Below are 24,742 nucleotides of genomic sequence, written 5' to 3'. Positions count from 1 at the left end.
TCAAACAAGGTCCAAAAAATTTGAGGCCACAAGATATCAAATTAAGCATATAAGGCCACAAGATAGAGTCCATGCAATATTAAATCCCCCTAACTAAATGCAATAAGGCACTAGGAGGGAACATACAATCAAGCACAAAAATAAATATAATCACATAAAAGCACTAAATTGCATGAAATTGAAACATTTTACCGCTTGAAGTAAGGTTGACCTGTTAAGTCTCACTTTCTTAAAGTTTTCTTTCTTAGTGTGTTTTTGGAGCTCCAAAATAGTTTTACTTTGCTCACTATAGCTCTAACACACCTACAATAGATAATTATGCAATTTTTGGTATCCAAATCTTTTTGGGTCCATTCATGTTAGTTTTGAACAATCTAGTCCTCTTAGGTATTCATGGAGATATGATGTCCAAATTTTTGGTAATAATGAGTCCTTTAGGGACCCATATACTCTTAACCATTTTTCTTTTATAAAATTTAGGGGGAAAGCATGTCTATTGTAAAATTTATTTTTGACAAAATTTTATTTGGTGCAATATCCTCTTTCAAATATATTTTTAATAATTTTATCAAAATTAGGCTTTTCTTTATTAAGATCATCATGATCCTCATGAACTTTGGAAAACAAGTTTTGCAAGTTTAAATTCTTTTTCTCAAAAACATTTATTTTTTCTTGCAAATCATTGACTTTGCTTCAAATTCACTATTAGTCTTAAAAAGTGAGTCATTTTCAATTTTTAACTTTGAATGAATCTTTTTGTTTTTGAAATTGTGACCTTACATTATAACACTAATTCATCATGGGCATCTTGCAACTCATCAAATATATATATATTTGAATTATATGATACCTTTGAATTTTCTTGGATGGTCGTGAGGCAAAGATTGGCTACTTCATCCCTTCATCATCGGTGACGTCTTCATCACTCCATATAACCACAAAAGTCTTCTTCTTTGGCTTGTTTGATCATTTCTTCTTTAAGTGGGGACAATCATACTAATGGTGTCCCGATTTTGGTAATGGTAGCATATAATATGGTCTTTCTCTTTCTTTGATTCATGCTTCCTTTCTTTTTCTTTGGATGACATGAATCTCTTGAATTTCTTGAAAAGCTTGGTCATCTCTTCATCTTCATCGTCCACCTTTTCACTTGAATCTTCTTTGTGTTCATTGGTGGATTTAAGAGCAATGCCAACATTCTTTTTCTTATTTTCCTTCTTTCTCTCTTCTTATTCTTTCATTTAAAGCTTTATTTCATGAGTAAGAAATGACCCAATAGCTCATCGAGGGTGTACAACTCCAAATACTTTGTTTCTTTGATGGCAGTTCCTTTGCCTTCCTAAGATGTAGATAATGATGCAAGTATCTTTCTCACTACTTCTTCACTGGGATAGACCTTCCCAAAGTTCTTCAAATCGTTGATTATTGAAATAAACTGGACCTTCTGGAAGACGTCGATTGGATCTTCTAGAAGTTGTTGGTTGAATGCATTCATGCCCATTAATCCAGCATTGACTCTAGAAAGTAAAAAAATTATACGAAATTGTGTCATTTTAGTGCCGTTTCTGAAATCTAACGTCCTACATAGAAAATAAATAGAAAAACCCAAATCAATAACAAAAACTAAACAACGAGGAGTAATTAATAATAAAATAACATATCCTCAAGCTTCAATTCCCTCTTACTTATTCAATGCTGGTCCTTAAGCATTTCCCAATCAACATGTTAAAATTTCAAGTTGCCATCTTCTATTTCACAAAATTTCCAAGACTTCCAAGTAAATCAAAATCATAGAAAATGTTGAAATTATGAAATAATTAAGCAAAGACACAACTAAAAGCAAGTTTAAGCAAAACATGAAATTCTAATTATCCATCAATCTTAAAGAAGCAAAACTTTTTACCTCACAGTGGTTCACTCATTTCGCTCAAGTGTTTTAGGTGAAAAAATCACTCAAGCCTAACTAATTAAAAAAATTACCATAAGCTTGTAACTAAATCTAATCTCCACTACTAAGTATGAACATGATGCAATAATCAAGAGGTTTTTAAAAGGGTTGTAATGGGGCTAAGACTCAGGTAGGATAAAGGCAAAAAATATGGTTAATAATTCAAAACAAATAGAAGATTATTCCTCAATTCTATTCAAGAGAAAGCAAAGAATCAAGAAAACAACTCAAATAATCAAGCTTTTATTCATTTCCCCTTTTTTTCTTCTCTCATTTTCTTTTTTTCAGTTTTTTTCTTTGCAGATTTGAATATTATTTTCTGCACTATTTTCTTTTTGCTCATTTGAATCTGCATTGTATTTTTCTACACTGCACTGTTCAAATTTTTTGCACTGTTTGAACAAAAACTATTTTTTATATGCACAGTTTGAACCAAACTGCACTGTTCGAACAGTGTAATTTATGCATTATTTGAATCTGTTTTTTTCTTTCGAACTCTTCTTTTTGCTTTTTTTTCGCAAAACAATTTTACCTTTGTTCTAAAAAGGGTGAAAAAAAAGAGAAAAACAAAAATAAAATTGCTCGATTTAATAATGTGGTAAACAAAGAAAAGGATATAAGGCTTAAAATTGGGTAACTAGGGGGAAATAAACAAAAATGGTAGGCTATTTTTTTTTTTTTGAAGAGAAAGGGTTAAATCCTAATGCTTATATCACACTAAAGTATCACAGTCAGTCGTGTAATCTTGACAAGTATTACGCTACAAGTTCTACAATGTAAATAATTAGTCAACACACTCAAATTAAACAAAGAGCTAGAAAGTAAATGTATGCTCATTAGGCTCAAAACTCACATGAAAGGTTTAATTGTACCAAGTCATGCAATCAATTCAACTAATCAAACTCATGGAATGCCAAGAAAATTTAAAGAAAATCAATTAATCATTTCAATTGCTATTATGCATCCTAAATTCTGATACATGCATCACAAGACTCACATCAAAGGAACAAGTAATAACTCTTCCAAATGATCCACTCGTCCAAGCCTTGGAAAAGAAGACCAGAATAGCAGCAGACTTACGATGATTTTTTTAATGGGATCATGATCTTATTTGGTCAACACGTCTTCTGGAGATATAATCGTCTGTCTCTTATATTTCCAACGGTTCTTGAATCGTATCAATCCGATATTGGAAACTCAAGATATGTTCATTTTAGTGAAGATAACGCATGCAGAAATTCCTATACGAGACTAACACGTGATTTTGTAAATATTACGAATTTTCAATATTTATATTGATTATTTGTAATATAATTTAATATAGGATGATGAATTATCTTTTAGGATTAGATTTATTATTTTATTAGGAATTAAAGTTGAGTTAAAACATTATTTTTAGTTATTATTAGAACTCAGCCCCTATATAAAAGAGGTTTCATTCAACTTTGTAAAACAAATTTCTTTGATTAATAATATAACGAGAGTTTGTCTTTGTCTTTTTATTGTGACTAGGAGGGTTCGATAGGACACTTAGAGCCATATTATCGAGTTTTCATTTTTATTGCGACTATGAGGGTTTGATAGGACACTTATACATCTATTTTCCACAAATTTATCCTCACCATCATCATCTTTACCTTTTATCTTCATAAGAGAGTCATCTTCTACTATTCATTCCCCTTTGTTCTTCATCAGGTTTAGAGCTTTCTAGATTTGATTCTTCAACAAGTGCAATGTTCATTAACCTGCCACCACTTCCCTATCAAATTCCAAAAGAAGTGAGATCAAAATTCACAAGAAAAATCAAAGAAATTAAATGAACAAGAGATATGCAACAATAAATTTCAGCAATTAAAATCAAGAACTGCCCAATTTCAATCACAATTGAATATGCAAGGTAAAATTTGATGCAATTTTCCACCCCACTTAAGTCATATTGCTCCAATATAAAAATTAATGTACAAGAGAGGGAACAAAAATACTCCTTGATTTAATGACGACCGCGGCCGCGTCGAGATATGCTCAATTGGATTCGATCACCTAAAGGAGAGGCTGTCAACATTTTCTGCAAAGCCAAAAGATAGTTCATCAATAATATGGTAATAAAAATAAGCGCGGAATTTACCTTAAAATTTTTGTGTTGACAGTGCAGTTATTTGGCATAAGGTAATATTAGTTTCTTTGATTCCTTGTTCGAACCATGTCGGTACTACATGGAGAGTGAAGGATGGAGACGAGTTGAGCGCGGGCCAATAGTGAAGATTAGAGGAATGACGAGGAATTGTGCAACGATAAAGCGCAACTGCTAGTTTGGTTATTGGGGTTGTGTGATTGTTTGGGTGGATAAAAATATAAACGAGAAATGGGAGGGCTGTGATGGTTTCAAAACATGAATTTTGGGTGGGGTTTGGGTTTGTGTAAATTCTATAATAAAATATGGTGTTTTGGCTTGCTGAATTAGGTGAATAGTGTAACTGGTTTTTGGGTAAATAATAAAAAAAGGGTTATATATATATAACAAATTTTCGCCCACACGATCCAATGCCATGGTTGAATATAGGGATGGGCATGGGATTTAAATTCGACGGGTTCTGATCCGACCTGATCGGGTTGGATTTAAAAAAAATGAATTCGAGTCGGGTTCGGGTTTAGGGTGAAATATCATACCCGACCCAAAAAATATATAATTTTATCTTATATATTTAGGAATAATTATAATAATACCCCTCTATATATATATTTTTTTTTCAATTAAGTTACTGTTTTTATTGAATAAAAATATTTTTTTATTATTTCAGGTCAGGTTTTTAAGTTATATATCAGGTCGGGTCAGGTGGACCAAAAATTCAACCCATGCCCATCCCTAGTCGAATATTTGAGTTTGATCAGATAAATACCAGGGTACCTAAAAATAAAAATGAAAATAAATAAATAACAAAAAATAAAAATAAAGAAAATCGACAAAAAAATGAAAATGTGTTGCCTCCCATTAAAGTGATTTGTTTAAATTCGTTAGCTTGACGACCTGGTTCAGACTCTAGGTTCTGAGAGAGATGTTTTCTCTGTTTCATATACTCTTTTTCCAACTAAGGAATTCCTTATGAGAAATTCAAACATTCTCAAAAGCACTTCTTCGGATATTTCCTAGTTTTAAAATTCTGTCCAAAATAATTGTCGTCAAAACATTTTTTTTTACCAAAAATAGAGTTCTTCAAATGTTCCCACGATGGTTTCGCCTTTATTTTTGGTGTCTGCAAAACGGAAACTAATATCTTAATTTTTAAAGGAGTTAAGTGCAAATATGATTCAATAAATAAAATATTTTTCAACACCCTTTGTTCATTATCTTTACCTCCGATTCCCTACACAAATCATAAGAAAAATTAGTGTCCACAAATTTATCAACAACATGTTCAATAACATCAACAAAATTTAAACTGGATGTCGCATTGCTTTGTATACATTAAATTTCACGACCTCACCATTGAATTCCATTGTAAGAATTCCGCTTCTTACGTCGATTTGTGTGTTTTTCATACTAAGGAAAGGTCTCCCAAGGAGAATATCAGAAGAAGTATTTGATCGATCGTTTTTCATGTCAATGACATAGAAATATTCCGAAAAGATTAGTTTATTTACCTTTACTAAGATGTTCTCTTGGACTCCCTCGGGATAGGTTACCGATCGATCTGCTAATTATACAGTAACTATTATATCTTTCAAAGGCTCAACATACAATAAATTATATACAGATAATGGCATAACATTTATAGATGCTCCTAAATCACACGTGGCACGTTTAATTCTAACCTTACTGATTTTACAAGGTATAGCAAACATACCTTGGTCCTTTAACTTTGGTGGAAGTTTACGTTGAAAAACGATTGAAACATGTTCTCTAGATTCACCTTCTCGTGTCCAATAAGTTTTCTTTTTGTGGTGCAAAGATCTTTGAAAAATCAAGCATACTTTGGAACTTTTTGGATAACTTCAAGGAGAGGTATGTTGATTTTCACTTTCCTAAAAATATCCAAAAAATTATTTCTCCTCATCTTGTTTATCTCTTTTTACTAACCACGAGGGAAAAGGATATGGAACGGTATAGAGAGATGGCATGGAACTGAATTGTATGTCATATTTCTTTGGGATCCTGTGTCAACTACTTTTTCTTCCCTCTGGGACTAGTTGTATGAAAATTGTACCGCTTCGGAGGGTGATTGCACTTACATTTTCTCGTGGGTTCACCTCAGTTGAAGATGGAAGTTTACCTTGTGATTTCAAGTGACTCACAACTTGTGCTAGTTGACTCATATGCTTTGTGAGCTCTTGAAAGTGAGCTTTAGTTCTATTCTGGAACTTCTCATGTGATAAAACAAATTGCTCGACGATGGATTCTAATTATGGCTTCGGCGGTTGATACGACTGTGGTGGAGGTAGCATCAATTGATAGACTTGATTTGGTCTCTGGTTTTGTTTGTAACTAAAATTTGGATGATATCTTCACCCCAGGTTGTATGTATTGGCGTGAGGTTTGTAAGGCCTCTGGTGAGGTCCTGGAAAATTCCCCATTGTATTAGCTTGTGCGCTAGTTTATTCCTATAGCATAAGGCAACAATTTTTCGGATGATCTTGCATCGTACATACTCTTTTTTGGTCCAATTTTACCTGCAACAAGGGCATGAACCTCGTCAGTTAATTTATCGATTTTATTTTCAAGGAAAATGTTACTTACCTCGTGAACTCGTCTAATGGGTTCACTTGTAGAGCCAAACTGTTGAGAGTTGGTTGTCATTGTCGAAATTAATTCCTTTGATGCGTTTGGGGTCATATTGACGAGAGCTCCTCTGTTAGAAACATCGACCATCTTCATATATACGGGAAGCAGTCATTCGTAGAAGTACTAGAGAAGTGTTTGTTCGTTAATCCATATTGTGGACAACTTACACAAAACTTCTTGAATTTCTCTCAGTAGTCGTAAAGCAATTCCCTATCTTTTTGTTTAATTCCTAGCATGCTTCTTCAATATTCGCTTGCCTTTACTGTTGGGAAAACCTGTAAAGAAAAATACGATTTAAATCAACCCATGTATTTATTGAATTAGGAGGCAAATAAAATAACCATGTTTTTTGCTAATCCATATAAAGAAAAAGAAAAAACTCTTAATTTAATTTGGTCTTCGGATAATCCATATGGTTTCACGCTTGAACAAACCATATGGAATTCTGTGTGATGCTTGTGTAGACTCTCATTGGAAATCCCGTAGAAGGTAGAAAGAAGATGAATCAGCCCTTTTTTAGTTGAAACAGAGTTTCACCTTGAGAGAAGGTGATGTAGAGCTATTTTTGAACAGCATGTGATATGGGTGATTCCCGGATGGTGAGTTCGTCCATCGGGTGTGCATCAGGTATGAAATCGGCATTGGAATACGTACGATTATCGTTAGGTGTATCGGTGGTGATTGCGACGTCGGACTTGAAGGTTGATTGCAATTCAGTTTGTTGTTGTCGTCCTATTTTCTCTTGAATTGTTTGTCCGTGAATTCTTCTAACTCGTGCTTCGATTTCTAGATCAAATTCTTCTAGTATGCCTAGGTTTTGCCTGGTCATAAATCAAAAACAAAAAAAAAAATCAGTTACTTTGCAGAAGTCCCCGACAACAGCGCCAATTTGACAATCACCGTTTTCCTATCAAATAAATTATCCTTAATCTCAAGAAATAATATATGTAGAATAGTGATACATGCATCACAAGTTTCACATCAAAGGAAGAAGTAATAACTCTTTCAAATGATCCACTCGTCCAAGCTTTGGAAAAGAAGATCAGAACAGAAGCAGACTTGCGACGACTTTTTGAATGGGATCCTGATCTTATTTGGTCGACATGGCTTCTGGAGATACAGCTTTCTTTCCCTTATCTTTCCAACGGTTTTTGAATCGCATCAATCCGATATCGGGAACTCAAGATATAGCCATTTTACTGAAGACGGTGCATGCAGAAAATCCTATACGGGATTAATACGGGATTTTGTAAATATTACGAATTTTCAATATTTTTTATTGATTATTTGTAATATAACTTAATATAGGATGATGCATTATCTTTTAGGATTAGATTTATTATTTTATTAGGAATTAAGGTTGGGTTAAAATATTATCTTTAGTTATTATTATTTTATTAGGAATTAGAGTTAAAACATGTTTAGTTTATTATTATTTTATTCATTAGTTATCTAGGACCTTTAAAACTCAGCCCCTATATAAAGGAGGCTTCTTTCAACTTTGTAAGGCAAGATTTCCTTGATTAATAATACAACGAGAGTTCGTTTTTGCAAGTGTTGATTGCCTTGTGCCTTCGAAGCTTCTTCTCCTTGAGTTCTTTCAAGTTCTTGTGAGGGAGATTAATCTTCACACTCCAATTTGCCTTTTCATCGCGACTAGGAGGGTTGGTTAGAGCCACATTATCGTGTTTGCCTTTTCATTGCGACTAGGAGGGCTCGATAGGACACTTATCCATCTATTTTCCACAAATCCATCCTCACCATCATCATCTTTACCGTTCACCTTCATAAGGGAGATCTTTTGATTTCTTGGTTATCTTATTTTATTTGCAATTCCTTTATCTTTTCTTTATCTTGTTTTAATCTTATTTTTTTACCTTGTTTCCAGCACCAAAAAGAAACCCTAAAAGAACCTTAGCTATTACCGCCACCTTCTCTATTCATTCATCATTGTTCTTCATCGAGTCTAGAGCTTTCTAGGTTTGATTCTTCAACAAGAGCAACGTTCATTAACCCGCCACCGCTTTCCTATCAAATAGTGAGAAGAATGGTTGATCCACAAGTACTCTGGAAATATATGTTCTTAATTTGATTTGATTCTAACCAAGAAACTTGTAAAAATAAATAATTAAAAAGAATGGGTTTTGAAATAATCAATTAAATTATAATTAAATAGCTAAAGTAATAAAAAATAAATTGTAGAAAAGATGATTAATGAAAGATAGCCACCAGCTTTGCTTTGTCTCAATCCTATCTTGATCAGTGAAATAGATTTTTCCTTATATATTTTCCAGTTACATTCTACAAGAATAAAACCCTTAGAAAAAACCCTTGTTCGGATTAACAACACTTATTGATATTAACGTCGATACCAGTTCAAGAATAGGAAAAGCATGTGCTCGGATTATGGTGTCTCAATGAGAATTGAACCCGATCTTGATTTCCCTTAGTGGACCGCTGCTAAGTTTGTTCTTGGAGAATTAAACTTGCTACATGCTAATTCTCCTCCCCAACTGTAAATCACAACGTCAATCAAGCCAATGTGCACTTCTTGGATTGAAGATGTCGAGATATTGAAGAAAGGTTGATTGTCTTCCTTGGTTTGCTGAAAATTCAAGAAAATAATCTAAAGAAATTATGTACCTTTTTTTGATTCCCACAAGATTGGATTGAGTTACACCTTTAACCTTCAGCTTATTGAAAAATTATCCAAACACAATAGAATTCATTCTTGATATTAAAAGAAAAATAAAGAAATTGAAAAGAAAATAAAGAAAAGAAAAGAAAGTTTTATTTAGCTAAAGAAATCAAATAACAAAGTAGTTCGAGAATTGAGATATATCTTTTCTGGCTTACCCTGATGGGGTATTTATAAAGTCCTAAAAATCCTAAAAATACGTAGAAATATCAACATATAATTATTGATTATACAAGAAAAATAACTCCTAAAAGATAAATCCCAATAAATAGAAAATAATTCTAAGTAATAACTCTTAAGTGATAGTTCTAAATGATAATTCCTAAAAAAATAAAAATAAATTCGAATTCGAATTGGAATTTGAAGTTGAAGTTGATCGTCCGCCTTTCAGGAATGCTCACTGGAATTTCTGGAAGACACCGATTGGATCTTCTAGAAGCTGATAGGTCGGATGCATTCATGCCCATTAATCCAGCATTGACTCCAGAAAACAAAAAATTCTGCAAAATTGTCATTTTAGTGTTGTTTCTGAAATCTAACGTCCTACACATAAAATGAATAGAAAAGCCCAAATCAACAACAAAAACTAAACAACGAGGAGTAATTAAGGATAAAATAACGATTATTTAAACTACACATCAGACATCGTTTTTATGTCTTCATCGGGCTTCATCTTGAAGTTCTCGTAATTGAAAATGGAGAATGCCAATCTTAGACTTCTTGAATTGAGTTGTTCCTTCATGAGTGACTTCAAGCTTGTCCCAAATTTCTTTAGCATTTGAGCATGAGGACACTCTACTATACTCATTGGGGCCAAGTGCACAAAATAGAATGTGTAATGCTTTGGCGTTGAGTTGAGTTAGTTTCCTATCTTCATTGGTCTATTCCAACATGGTTCTTGGTGGAGTAAGTGAACCACCAATGATGACATCTCAAACCGAGTAATCGGTAGCTTGAATGAACAAAATCATCTTGTTCTTCCAATAAGAATAATTTAAACAATTGAAGTATGGTGGTCTTATAATGGATTGAGGGTCTTCAACATTGTAGGAGCTAGAAGTTGAAGTCATCTTTATCGGTTGATAGAATAAGTTGATAGAGCTCTTCTTGGATCTTCATAAGGTTGTTAAAATGTCAATTGTGACCCGCTCTTATACCAATTATTGGCTTAATTGATCAACCGAAATAACCAATAGGGGGTGAATTGGCTTTTAAAAACTTTATGGTGGAAGCTATCAAAAATTAAACTTTTTCACAAGGAATTTAGAGTGGTTCAACTTTCTAAACCAAAGTCTACATCCACACTATGGATTTCTCAAATCCACTAGATTTAAAAACCTTTAAGGACAAGGTGCGATCTTATAAACACTTCAAAGTTTATACCCCAAAACATTGAATACACACTCTCCTAAAGGGTAATTAAAAATTTAGCAAATAAAAGAAAAACATCACAAAGGCAAATATGTTTGCACAAATTAAGCATTCAACAAAAATCACACTTGAGTAAATTTAACAAAGTAGCTAACAAGGTGTTACAAAGAATTTGACAAGTTTTGCTCTAAAACTCTATTGATGTTGGTTTGATCTTGCAATTGACTTTCTTCTTGTTCTCCATTTGAATCTTGGTCCATTTTATGTCTTCTAACATCAATATAGTTGTTTGGAGCCATTGGGGATTGATTTCAGTTGTTGGAATAATTAATTTTGATCATTTAATGCTCACCTACACATTTGGTATCGATACCGAGATGTTGGTATCGAGACCGAGCATCTTAACAGTCAAATTTATAGCCGTTGAACCCTTGGTATCGAGTATCGATACTCAACCACAGGTCTCGATACTAAGACCATGGTCTCAAGACTTAAAACTCTTCTGGGATTTTGGTCTCGAGACTATCACACTGGTCTCGAGACTAAGAGGGGTTTTGGCTAAAATACAAGTGTTTTGAGCTTTAAAATAAAACTTACAATTTGTGAAATTACTCAATAACACTTATGATTATTTTTCAAACTTAAAAACACTTTAAAATTGTTTATGGCAAATTATTTATAAAATTATGAAATGCAAATTTTAACAACTTAAATCATTTAAAAATTCATCATGTTATATCAAAAATTGGTTCAACACATTTGTCTTGAGGATTTACATGACAAAACTCTTCCTTGTAATGTGAAAATATAACCACTTGTACCTTTGGTATATTGAATACTAGATATCCAATTAGTATCAAAGAATCTTTTTAACACAACAAAAACTTTGGAACAATGCAATATATAGTTTTGAGTATATTTGAGAAATCTAGTACATTTGCAATTGTTTTCTAGTTATTATTCCATGGATTGTTTGTGAATCTGCTTAAACACTAACAATGATAACGATATCATGTCTAGTGTAACTCATAAGTTACATTAGATACCTATGAATCTAGCACATTTCACTTGGTTAACACTTTCACATTTTTTTGGACATATGTAGTCATATATATCGGAGTTCTGGTTACACTTGAATCATCTTATCAAATTTCTTAAGAATCTTGTCTATGTAGTGCAACTGGGCCAAGACAATACCTTCAGGTGGCCTCTTGATTTGGATGCCTAAAATTATGTGAACGAGTCTCATATCTTTTAGGTTAAATATTGAATTTAATATATTTTTTTATATGTTTTTATCATTTTATTGTTACTTCCAACTATGACTATGTCATCAACATATAAGCATGAAATTACATATGCATCAACAATCATTTTTTCACAGACATTTATCACACTCATTAATTCTAAATCCATTTAATATCATGACTTTGATGTTGTTCCATGTATATCTCCTCATCAAACTCTCTATTTGAAAAAGTTGTCTTAACATCCATTTGATAAGTTGTTAAATTAATGAATGAGAGTTTGAATAACGTTGAAATGTCTTAACTAAACAGTTTGATCTAAATACACTTACCTTTTTACTTGTTTTTTGGGTCTACCTCGGCTTCATTTTCTTGTTAAAAATTTTAACTATTTTCATCGATAATCTCCTAAGTTGAGCCAACTTCGTTAGTATTGCAAGGGAATATAAGCACTGAACAACTAATAGAGCTGCCACGACAACAAGTAGACGAGGATTTACACCTATTCTGACACACTGCAACATCATATATTGTGTAAACAAATGAGATGTAATATAATGCGCAGCTAAACTTTGGGGTAGAAGGTTATAAGAGAACTCTGAATAAAAAACCAATCACACAAATTCCTATTGGGCCGAAACCCACGGTCAGGACAAAACCAATTCTAGGACCAATCTCTGGCTTTGTGCACTACAAGACAGTTTTCTACAAGACAAAACCAATTCTAGGACCAATTCGAAAAGATTTCAGCAAAAATGTTAGGCAAGAAAAATGAACTTGGATAAAATTTTAAATATTTAAAATACGGATTAAGCTCGAGTCTCGATATTCAAGGCTCATATACATCATGTATTTTAAATATAATATTATTTTGAATATTATATAATTTATATCACATCAAAAAATTAACTTTTTAACAATATAATATTATAATATAAATTATGGCTTAAACAAAATTGAAAATTCAGATTTTAAATCATATTGGACTTATAAAAACCTAAAAATATATTAGTATCATATATAAGTCTAACCCAAATCCGATTTGATACTACTCGTAAACTCCTATAATCGTACCAATACTTTTCATATTGTTTTAAACTTCACCTCATAAAATAAAATTTGTTCAAGGTGTATTGCTATTGTTAAATGGGCTATATCATTAATTTGGGTAGTAATTGGGCCAAAGTTGAAAACAAAATTTAGGCCGAAATTATTATTTTTAAATCAAAGCATAAATAAAATCAATTGGAGCAGGATTTTCACGATGTTTCAATTTTCAACTTTTGACCGATTTGAATCAATTCTTTAAAATAAGATTATTTTAAAATGTTGGACCAATCGATTTTTACTTGTATCGACAAATCTGGTACAATTTTAAGGTGTATCTATCCATGCTAGTTTGAGGGGTACGTCTACGATATGTACCAGCTAACCATGCAGCATCCTTCTACCATTGTCGGGCTGAAGAAAATGTCCTTTCATCATTAATTTGCCTTCATTAATTTTTTCGAGTATTTGATTTGAGAAAATAAAAAAGGATCGGGGTCTATTTTTTTATTAATCTGAAATAAGTGCAAAGTAATATCTGTTTAAAGATAATCTTTAACCTTTTAATATTAAACGCTCACACGCATAACATCTATGGTGTTCGAACCTATATCCTCAAGATCTGTGTATATTAATCGCCTTAGTTGTGTCCTTGTTTGGCTTATGCTTTTCCTCCTTTGGTGATTGGCAGTCATTAATCTTAGTGTTAATAGTTGATTATCGTTATTTTTATTTTTCTATATTATATTTTTATTTTTTTTACTTTCTTAATTTTTTAATAATTATATCTTTATGTCACATTTTCTTCTGCTTTTTGATACGTTTTAAGTCTTTTTTATTAGATGTTTGATCATTTTTTGCAATTAAATTTGTTCATTATTGGATTTAGCATCGCATCGACTGATCAATATGATATTTATTTGTTATCATATTGATATTTTCTGCTTTAGACTCTCAAATTGGATTTAGATAATAATTCACGTTCGGAGATAGTTTTCTCGATACTCGACTCTGATTTGCGATTGACATTGGTATTTCAATAATTTGAACACTTTTTGTGTTTCATTTGTTGATACAATCATGTTCGTTTATATCTATATTTTGTTTGAGTTTTTGGATAAATGTTTAACATTTTCTTTGTATGGTCCTAGTATAATCTCAATAGATTAATTTCTTGTGCCAATAATTATAGAAAATACCCTAGTTATGTGTTTAGTTTACATTTTTTATTGTAAACCTTTGTTATAATTTTAATTTTTTTTCTCTTTTTTAATAAAATTAGTTTATTTTATTTGTTAAAAATTAATATTTTAATTATTCCATTTTAAATTAAATAAAATTTATACATATTTTATAAATAATATTCTTTGAATCACAAAATATATAGGGTAAAGTAGAGTAATGGTCACTGAACTTATCTAAAGCTTTCATTTAGGCCCCCAACTTTTAAAACTTACAATACAGTCCTCTAACATTTAGTCCGTTTGCAATATGGTCCCCGACGTAACCGACCATTTGACGTCGTTACACTGCCGTTAGTACGTTTGCAATATGGTCACTGAACTTTTCAGGTACTTACATTTAGGTCCCCCAACTTTTAAAACTTGCAACACATTCCGCAATTTCATTCTAAACCCCAAATTCTTTTTCGATCTCGAATTTCCTTTTTCGCTTCTCTCTTCTCATTTCCAGCGTAACTTTTCAGTCGGGGATGCATGGGAAATTCTAATCTAACTTTGAATTATGTGGAGGTGTTGACTTAAATAAGGGTCCATTGAGAGAAGACCCGACCAAGGGACTATCGGGACCATCAACGATTCAAGGTGTAATGTAGATACAAGTCATCTCAGGTGAAGCATAGATGTTCGATGAAATTCTTGTGAGAAAAAATGGGGATAGAAATGCAGGGTTGACAAATAATACTAAGATGAACTAAGTATCATTGTTGAAAGTCACCAACAAAGCTGTAATTATTTTGTATAAATGGCATATAATAATTTCTTCGTTTAATCCTTGTGGTTAAAGATTTTCCAACAGATGATCAAATATAATGAAATCCCAAACAGTGCATTCACCTCTCAGTCTCTTTCGCTCACATGCACTCTTGTTTGGTTTTTGTTCTTCAATTTTCTGCCATGTAAAATTGTAAACCCAAGTAGTGCTCAATCTTTCAGCTTTTTATTTACAAAGAAAAAATGGAGGAAGAATTGTTGGAAAGCAACACCGATTGCGTTTATTTCTTAGCCTCTCCTCTCACTTGTGAGAAGGTATTTATTTTCTCTTTTGGGCTATCCGAAAGTAAGCTTTTTCCTCTTTCGCACTTTCCCATTTTCAGCTCGCATTGTGTGTTTTTTATTGAAAGTTTTATGTTTCTGGAACTTCATGTCAATGATCTGGATATTCAGTGTTAGTTTTGAACCAAATCTATCTAATTTTCTTTCTTTCTTCTTAATAAAAACTTTTAGTACTCCTTATGAAGATATTCAGCCTATTAGAATAGAAGTGAAAGAGGGTCCTAGGCTAAATTTTTTTGATCTTCTTGTTTGGTTTTTCTTTAAATTAGGGAATTGGTTGTGAGTATTGACATAGTGAAATCGTCAGGCTCAATCCGAGAGATTGTTGGTACTAGTTTACAGGGAATTGTATTGATCAGACCTATGGTTTTCGGCGTCCTGTGAGCTCGTATTCTTTTTAATAAGTTCATGTTGATTATGGGACTGATATATCGTGAACGAATTGGATTTTTTTACATGTTTTGGAAATTGAGGACTGTGTTGCAAGTTTTAAAAGTTGGGAGACCTAAATGCAAGTGCCTAAAAAGTTCAATGACCATATTGCAAACGTACTAACGGCGTCAAACGGACGGTTACGTCGGGGACCATATTGCAAACAGACTAAATGTTGGAGGACTGTATTGTAAGTTTTAAAAGTTGGGGACCTAAATGAAAGCTTTAGAAAAGTTATGTGACCATTACTATATTTTACCCAAATATATATTATCCTTTATCTTAGGACTGTTCTTTATCAACTTTAAAAATTAGGTATATGATTCATTAGTGCAATTACCAAAACGACAGTCTTCATTACTAGACTGTTGGCCTATCGATTTCTTCCAGTTTCGACCACTTAAAATTTAGTTATATTAGCACGTGACAAACGAATACAATAACATTAACACCCTTTATCAACCTTAAAATTAGGTATAACCCTCCTACTTCATTAATTCTCTCCGTACGCGTTTAAGTGTTATCTTCTTTCTTGAATTAGAATTCAAAATAGGTTTATTTACAGAATGTACATGCGTTATTAATTAATTTAAAAAATGTAAGTATATATTATTTTATAATCATCTTAAATCATTTAAAGATAATACACTAATCACAAGAATCAAATCATCTCAGTAGTTAAAAGAATAATTGTTATTATTAGATGTCACATATTCGAACACCAGAGATTATCATAAGCCTATTAATGAAGCAAATTCAATAAAACAATAACTGGTATCATAAAGAAGTGGCCATAAATAAGAGATTCTTGACCAATTTAAAAGATCATTTAATGTAGCTGAAATAGCAAAATTTTGGATTGTTTGATCAAGTAAGAGAAATTCGATGGAATTTGTACTTAATGTTATTATTATTATTATTATTATTATTATTATTATTATTATTATTATTATTATTATTATTATTATTATTATTGTCTCTTTATTATCTGAATACTAAGGAACTAAGACCATTCCAATGCTCTTTTTCGTCATACATAAACTAAACCAATAATTAAGATATGTAAGAAAATAAAAGTTTTTATGAACATATATATCACTTGTAAGAACCTTAAATTTTAATTTAAAAAATCAGTGATCTTACAATCATACTTAGGAATGGTAATTCATATATTTGTAGATATTTAACTAAGCTACTTAAGCTTAATCAGCTGTGATTAAATGAGTTGATGTTATGATGTTTTTTTTTTCACTCCTGCTAAAGACCATATAATACTAGGTTTAGTGTTTGCTTTAAGATCCCACGTTATCTAAATTGTCGTCTTTCACAGTAGGGTACAACATTTCAGTATCTCATTGTCTTATTGTCCCATTATTTTAATGATACCGCATAAAATAATTTGAGTGACCGAAGATGCCTTATAATATATGATTTTAATTAATTTTTTTTGGGTTTGTAAAAATAACCAACGAATTCGTAACATGAAAACCAAATTCGTAACACAATTTTCGAATTCATAACAAGAATTTACATTTCGCAACACGAATCTGTCAAATTCACAACTTTTCAAAATAAATATATATATGATATTATTAAAAAATATAAAAATTATTATTTTGAAATTTATTTTTCTTTTTTTGTCATTTTGTTACAATATGTAACTTAAATTCTGCAACTTACATCAAAACATTGGTTTATAATTACCTATATAGGTAAATGCGGTAAAATTGAGTTGCGAAATTGGCGAATTCGAGTTACGAATTTGAAAACTGAGTTGCAAATTTGAAAAATTCGTGTTGCGAAATGTAAATTCTTATTGCGAATTCGAAAACTATGTTACGAATTTGACTTTCGTGTTGCGAATTCGAAATTGAGTTACGAATTCGTTGGTTATTTTTGCAAACCCAAAAAAAATTAGTTAAAATCATATATTATAAGACATTTTCGGTCACTCAAGTTACTTTCTTTTAAAGGAGACGATGAGGTTTGACTATTTTTGTCTTCTTTTTTCTTGCTTATGCAAATTGGCAAAACTAGACGTGCTAGATATGCATTGGGGGAGATGATGCGTTGAAAAAAACCGAAAGTTCTACAGTGCGACGCTTTATTATAAGATTAAAATAAGGCGTTATATAATAATAAAGTCAGGAAAAATTAACTAAAATATCTTTATTTTTACTTAAAACACCAATTTTTAATATTTCCGGTAAAAATGCGCAACAATAACAAAATCAGTAGCAACTAATAATATTTTCGGTCATTTTTTCCAAATCCGGTAAAATGCCCAATAATAAAAAAATTGATAGCGCCTAATAATATTTCCAGTCATTTTTTACTGGTTTTGCTATTACATAACGCCTTATTTTAATCTTATAATAAATCATCTTATTTTAGCCTTATATTAAAACTGTGTAAGTATTTTCCTGAACAAACCCCTTTTCTATATATATGAATTTGGAATTTAGGTGGTAATTTTTGAAGGGTTTCCCGCTCCAAAGTCAAATGCTTTCTCCTCTGCTTTCCAATTCAACCACCGCCCCTTGGTTTAAGAATCAAGGGTGAAAAACGTTTTAGGGATACTTTTGGGTTAAATTACACCACATATTGTTGAATTTTAGGTGGAATATTGTTTATATCATTAAACTTTTAACTTTTCTAATTATAGTATTAAATTTTTATTTTAACTTCAATTATGTCACTGAATTGTTAAATCAAAACAGTGTGATGATATGGACAAAACAATGTCATTTTGGCAATGTCTATTTATGCTTAAAATATCGTTGTTTTGGACATTGAATTTATCAATTTTTTCATTAAACTTTTAAGCAGTTTCATTTTAGGTACTGCACTTTTTCGATTGGCGTCAACAACTAATCATCACCGGTCATCAGTTGTTTTTCGTAGCAAGATCGATATCAAAATGTTCGCATTTCACTCCTCTTTCATTGCATATGATTAGTTTTTCACGGAACTTACTCAAAATAGATAAAATTAAATAAGAAAAACTGAATGGTTAGAAGCATTATTTTGAGAAGACGAATAACGTTCCTCAAAACTAGTCTCATCGTACTGTCATCAAAAGATATCAGAGTATTATCACATAAAAATTTTAAATAGATTTCTGTTAATTTTGAGTGAGTTTCGTGAAAACCCAATCTTAGGAGAAGAAAGAGGAGTAAAATTTGAATATTTCGGTACCAATATTTCCACAATAGATGATCAATGACGTTCAATAATTAGTTGTCGACGAAAATCAGAAAAGTATGGTGCCAAAATAGATGTTTAAAAGTTTAGTGGCAAAATCGATGTATTCTTTTAACTGGTGCCTAGAATGATCGTTTTGTCTATGTCATCACAATGAGTGAAAAATTTATCCACGTAATTGCCTGTTAAATTTTAACGACGCAATGACATAATTTGAGTTAAAACTAAGTTTCAGTTTTATAACTGAAGAAATTGAAAGTTCAATGGTATAAACGATACATGATCTAAAGTTCAATGGTATCTAATGTAGTTTATCCTTTTTTATACACATTATTATTATTTTGACAAATTCTAAATCTAATCATAATCTTACCTAAGGAGAGGAGAAGGGGGGACTCCAGAGGAAGAAAAGGGAGTGCTCCTAGTAGATTTAGAATCCATGCTATATGAAAATATAAAATAACAAAGATGAACAACTTAGCCAACCGACCAAATGTACTTGTTCTATTCACATTACTTAATTAACTTGATAATTGTTTTTATCTTAATCCTTGTGATGATATAATATTTTAAGAATATGTCATGTGTCATGATTTTTTTATTAAATTAAGCTGATTACAAAATAATATATGTTTTAAATACATTCAATTATTTGACAATAAACGCTCAATTAACTTGCTACAGCCGCTGGTGCTCGAACCCGTGACCTCTAGAAACAACAATGATTCCTTTAACCACCGAGATAAATTGGTTAAAATAAATTAAAACCGTAAGTTATTGATTAATTTAAAATAGGTCAAGATAAAAAAAATTGTGAGTTATATAATCTCAAAATGTTATATAGTGCTGTTTTGCTTAAATTTGGATTACCATTCTTAACCTTCTAGAATGGTTCTAAAAGGGGTCAAGTCTTTGGACATGTGTTTTTTAATAGCCTCATGTTTGGGTTGAATATAAAATGTTCCACGCACAAGAAATTTGATACAGTCTACGTATGTGTCTGATAAAGTATTTTTTTTAATTGTTTCTATTTTGTTAAAGGAAAGATTGAAAGGAAATTTCTTTTGCTCATAACTTTCTCTCTTTTTTTAAAAATATGAATTTCAAGTGTATCACGTTAGGTATTAAAACGATTTTCTAAAACCATCACCATATTAATTTAATTAACAAAATAGGGTAAATTATACCACTGATCACTCAACTATGTAATCCTTTTACTTTTACCACTGATCTTTTAATTTTATCAATCAGATCACTTAACTATTTAATTATGTTCAATCAGACCATTTGTTGTTAACAATTAACGGAAATGCCGACGTGACCAGTTAAAAAAATTGACATAATTCAACATTTAGTCCTTAATATTTATATATTCTATCAATTTATTCCTAATTTAAATTTAATTTAATAAATTAATCATTTAATTCTGAAGTGATTAGAAAGTTTAATTTATAAATTTTGATTTATCTAATTAAATATTTTTTTAGCCAATCAGGTCATCACCAGAGTGAAGTGAATAAAGCAGGTGTGATTAGCTAGGCGCGCAAACCACTGAGTCAAAGAGTTAAAAAATTACAATAAATTATATTAACTTTGACATTTTGTTAATGGCAAAAGGGAAGAAATAAAAAAAAAACTAAAATTAGAAGCTAAACAAATTATAAAATGAAAGAGCACATAAACTATATTTTATATTTTATATTTTATATTTTAAAATTAAAATTAAAATTTTTATATTTACTTTTATAATTATATTTTTTAATACCAATTAGGTGGTGACACATATAAATTTTAAAATATAAAAACACTATTGAAAATCTTAAATTTAAACTTTTTATATTTTAAATTTAATTTTATTATAAATCTTTTGTCAATTACAATTTAAAATATTAGATTTGTTTAATTATTTATGTGATATTTTATTTTATAATTTGCGTAGGTTATAATTCTATTTCTTTTACTTCTACTTTGTTTTATCATTAACAAGCTTTCAAAACACAAATACTATTTATTGCATATTCTAAACCATTGGGAACCTTTGGACCAGTGGTTCAGGCACCTGATTGTTCCCTCATTTCCCTAGATAGAAAATTCATAAAAGTAAAAATTCATAAATAAAAATTTTCAATCATGTATTGGCACATGTCACTTCCTGATTGTATGATTAATTTACTAAATTAAATTTAAATTAGGAACAAATTGATAGAATATATAAATATTAAAGACTAAATGTTAAATTATACCAATTTTTTTAACTACGACGTCGGTATTTCTGTCAATTCTTAACGGCAAGTGATCTGATTGAACATAATTAAACAGTTAAGTGATCTGTTTGACAAAATTAAAAGATCGGTGTAAAAGTAAAAAGACTACATAGTTGAATGGTCAATGATATAGTTTACCGAATATAACTTACGGTTATTGATTTTATTGGAGTAACTTTTGAGAATCTAGATTTTAAATTTTAAATATAAATTAAGTGATAATACAAAAACATATACTCCTTATAATTATATTTTATCAAAAATAAAACAAAATTATATTTTAATGCAGATGGAACGGGAAGGGGAAGTAAACATACATGTACGATCGAGGACGGTGGTACACGTTCCCTCCGTAGAAGTTCCTCGGACAGTTGACTGAAACTATTCATTACCACCAACGCCAGCCAATAGGAAATATCAAAAGGTCTCGAACGCCTCATCTTCTGCCCGCACAAATCGTATATATCACCGTGCCACCTCTCTTCTCTACAATTTCTCCTCCTTTTTTTCCCTTGGAATTGAGGGTTCATTTTGCATTATTCTTAAAATTTGATTTTAAGACATTATTATTATTATTATTATTATTAAAACATTTAATTTAAAATTCAAATGCTTAGTACTAGATTAAAAAGTCAGTTAAGAAATAAATATTTGAAAACGTTGCTTATAATTTTAAAAGTACTTTTAACTCAAAAATATTCTTTCAAAATCAATGACGTACACACCCCTAAGATTTAAGCACTTTTCAAAATGGAAAGCATTTTTTTATTTACTTTGAAAATACTCCTATGAAAATATATTAGAACGAATTAATCATCAATTTAGATTTTAATAATTGTTTTAGGTTTGAATCTCATCCCTAAATTTATTGGATTTATATGTATTTAAATCTTATCTCGTGCAGAGTATATCAACAATAACAACAACAACAATAAAATCCTATTCCCATATGCAATGGGGTAAGGGGGAGGTAGGGTAGTAGGCTGCCCCCAATACCAGGTTGAGAGCAGCTTCCGTGGAAGACCTCTGGCAGTTAGAAAAATTAAAAGTAAAGATAGAAATGCCATGCATGTATAAATAAATAAATAAATAAATAGTTGAACAGTCTTCATATGCAGTCTACATATGTGCGTCTGAAATGTGAAGTAATCCCTGCATAAAAATCTCTGCATATAGACAGAAACGTAAGACCCGACTGATATTTAAAAAGAGCAAAACTTGAAGTAAATGATACACAAAATTCAACGATAGCAAACAACGAGAAGGAATAAAGTCAAATGTGTTAAAACCTAAACTAAAGCAACACTACTCCGCTACCGTAGTTCTAAGCCTTCATAAATTCCAATGACAGAAACGTATAAAAAGAAGTCATGAAAATTACTACAATTGCATAAAAAGAAGACAGAGATGATATACCCTATGGATGTGATATGTACTACTCAGTTACCCTGATCTTAAGTCTCCATACATTCCTATCAGAGGTCATGTCCTCAGTAAGGGCTAAATCCTTTAAATCAAATCTCAAGCAGTCTTCCCACTTCCGCCTTGGTCGTCCTCTCCTTCTGGCACCGTCGACTGTAATCGACTCCACCCTCTTGACCGCATCCGATGGTTGTGGCCTAAGGACATGCCCAAACCACCGTAGTCTTCCCTCCCTCAATTTTTTGGGTATATGCACCTCCCCCAAGGACATCCTAATAGCAGAGTTTGGTGTCATGTCCCACAGAGTCCTACCACATGCCCATCGAAGCATTCTCATTTCTGCGGCCTCCATCCTCCTTACGTGATCCTTCTTGATTGCCCAACATTCTGATCCATACAACAACGCTGGTCTTATTGCCATTCTATAAAATTTCCCCTTAAGTTTTAGAGGCACCTTCTTGTCACACAAAACTCCGGTAGCAACCCTCCACTTTAGCCATCCCGCCTTTATATGGTGTGTAACGTCATCATCCACACCCCCATCTTTATGTATCATAGACCCTAGGTACTTGAAACAATCCTTTGAGGGGAGAACGTGTCCTTCTATGCATACTTCTACATCTTCATCGTTTTGGTTCCCACTATAGTTTGAACATAAATACTCAGTCTTTTCAATATTGATCACTAGACCTTTTTCTTCCAAAGCAGTCTTCCAGGTAGCCAGTCTACTATTCAGCTCAGTCATTGTTTCAGCAACTAGGACAATGTCGTCAGCGAAAAGCATACACCATGGGACACCGTCTGGTGTCGCACAGTAGATGTCGTCCATAATCAAGGCGAAGATGTAAGGGCTAAGAGCCGACCCCTGGTGGAGTCCGATTTCCACCGGGAATGGCGCGGTGTCGCCAACTGTAGTCCTGACGTATGAAGTAGTTCTACAGTACATATCACGAATCGCCCGGATATAAGCAGTTGAGATCCGTCTCGTTTCCAAGGTCTTCCAGATCGTATCGCGAGGAACGCTATCATACGCCTTCTCAAGGTCAATGAATGCCATGTGAAGATCTCTATTTTTTCCCTATATTTCTCCATAAGCCGTCGAAGAAGATGAATCGCCTCCGTAGAAGACCTACCTGGCATAAAGCCAAATTGGTTTTCCGAAACCCTAGTAACCTGTCTCAACCTAGCTTCTATCACCCTTTCCCATATCTTCATGGTATGACTGAGTAGTTTAATACCTCTGTAGTTGCCACAACGTTGGGGATCTCCTTTATTCTTATAGATTGGTATCACCGTAGATTGTCTCCACTCATCTGGCATCTTGGTAGTCTCTAAAATAATATTAAAGATATTAGTCAACCACTTAACTCCCTCTCCTCCTAAGGCCAACCATACAGTGATAGGAATTTGATCTTGACCGACAGCTTTGTCCTTCCCCATCTTTCTAAGAGCCATTTTGACTTCCTCAAACCCAATCCTACTAGTAGGGCAGTCATTGACCGTAGTATGATGGTCGGCTGACCCATCAATGGTACTATCTCTACATGGAGAGGCACCGTCATTAAATAAGCCAAAGAAGTATCTACCCCAAAGCCTCTTAATATCATGATCTTTCACTAAAAGAACACCATTGTTGTCCTTAAAAAACCTAATGCTACCTAGATCTTTTTTCCTATTTTCCCTGGATTTTGCTAGCCTGAAGATGTCGTTTTGTCCATCCTTGGTGTCTAATCTCTTGTACATTTCCTCGTATGCCTTATCCTTTGCTTTTGCCACCGTTTTCTTGGCTTCCCGCTTCACCTCCTTGTATCTTTGTTTAGCTCTCGATCTTTCTTCGTCTTCATTGCATTGTAGAAACTCCTTGAAGCAAGCTTGTTTTGTCTTCACCTTAGTTTGGACTTCGTCGTTCCACCACCACGATTCTTTATGCTCCTTAACCTTCCCTGTCGACAATCCAAGGGTGTTTTTGCCGACCTCTCTGATGGAATTTGCCTTGTTATTCCACAACATATTGTGCAGAGTATATCAGTTATCATTA

At 32.0% G+C, this 24,742-nt stretch overlaps 1 long non-coding RNA gene across 1 annotated transcript; it reads left to right on the top strand.

The window, feature by feature from the left end:
- Window positions 1-1,930: 1,930 nt before the first annotated feature.
- Window positions 1,931-5,248, top strand: LOC120214088. The gene is made up of 3 exons (XR_005524838.1): window positions 1,931-2,101; window positions 2,634-2,640; window positions 5,238-5,248. It is a non-coding gene; the product is annotated as an uncharacterized LOC120214088 (long non-coding RNA).
- The last annotated feature ends 19,494 nt before the right edge of the window (window positions 5,249-24,742 follow it).

The sequence above is a fragment of the Hibiscus syriacus genome, unplaced genomic scaffold, assembly GCF_006381635.1.
Source record: "Hibiscus syriacus cultivar Baekdansim isolate YM2019G1 unplaced genomic scaffold, ASM638163v2 tig00110050_pilon, whole genome shotgun sequence".
Classification (NCBI taxonomy): Eukaryota; Viridiplantae; Streptophyta; class Magnoliopsida; order Malvales; family Malvaceae; genus Hibiscus; species Hibiscus syriacus.
This window is presented reverse-complemented; position numbering and strand designations above follow the sequence as displayed.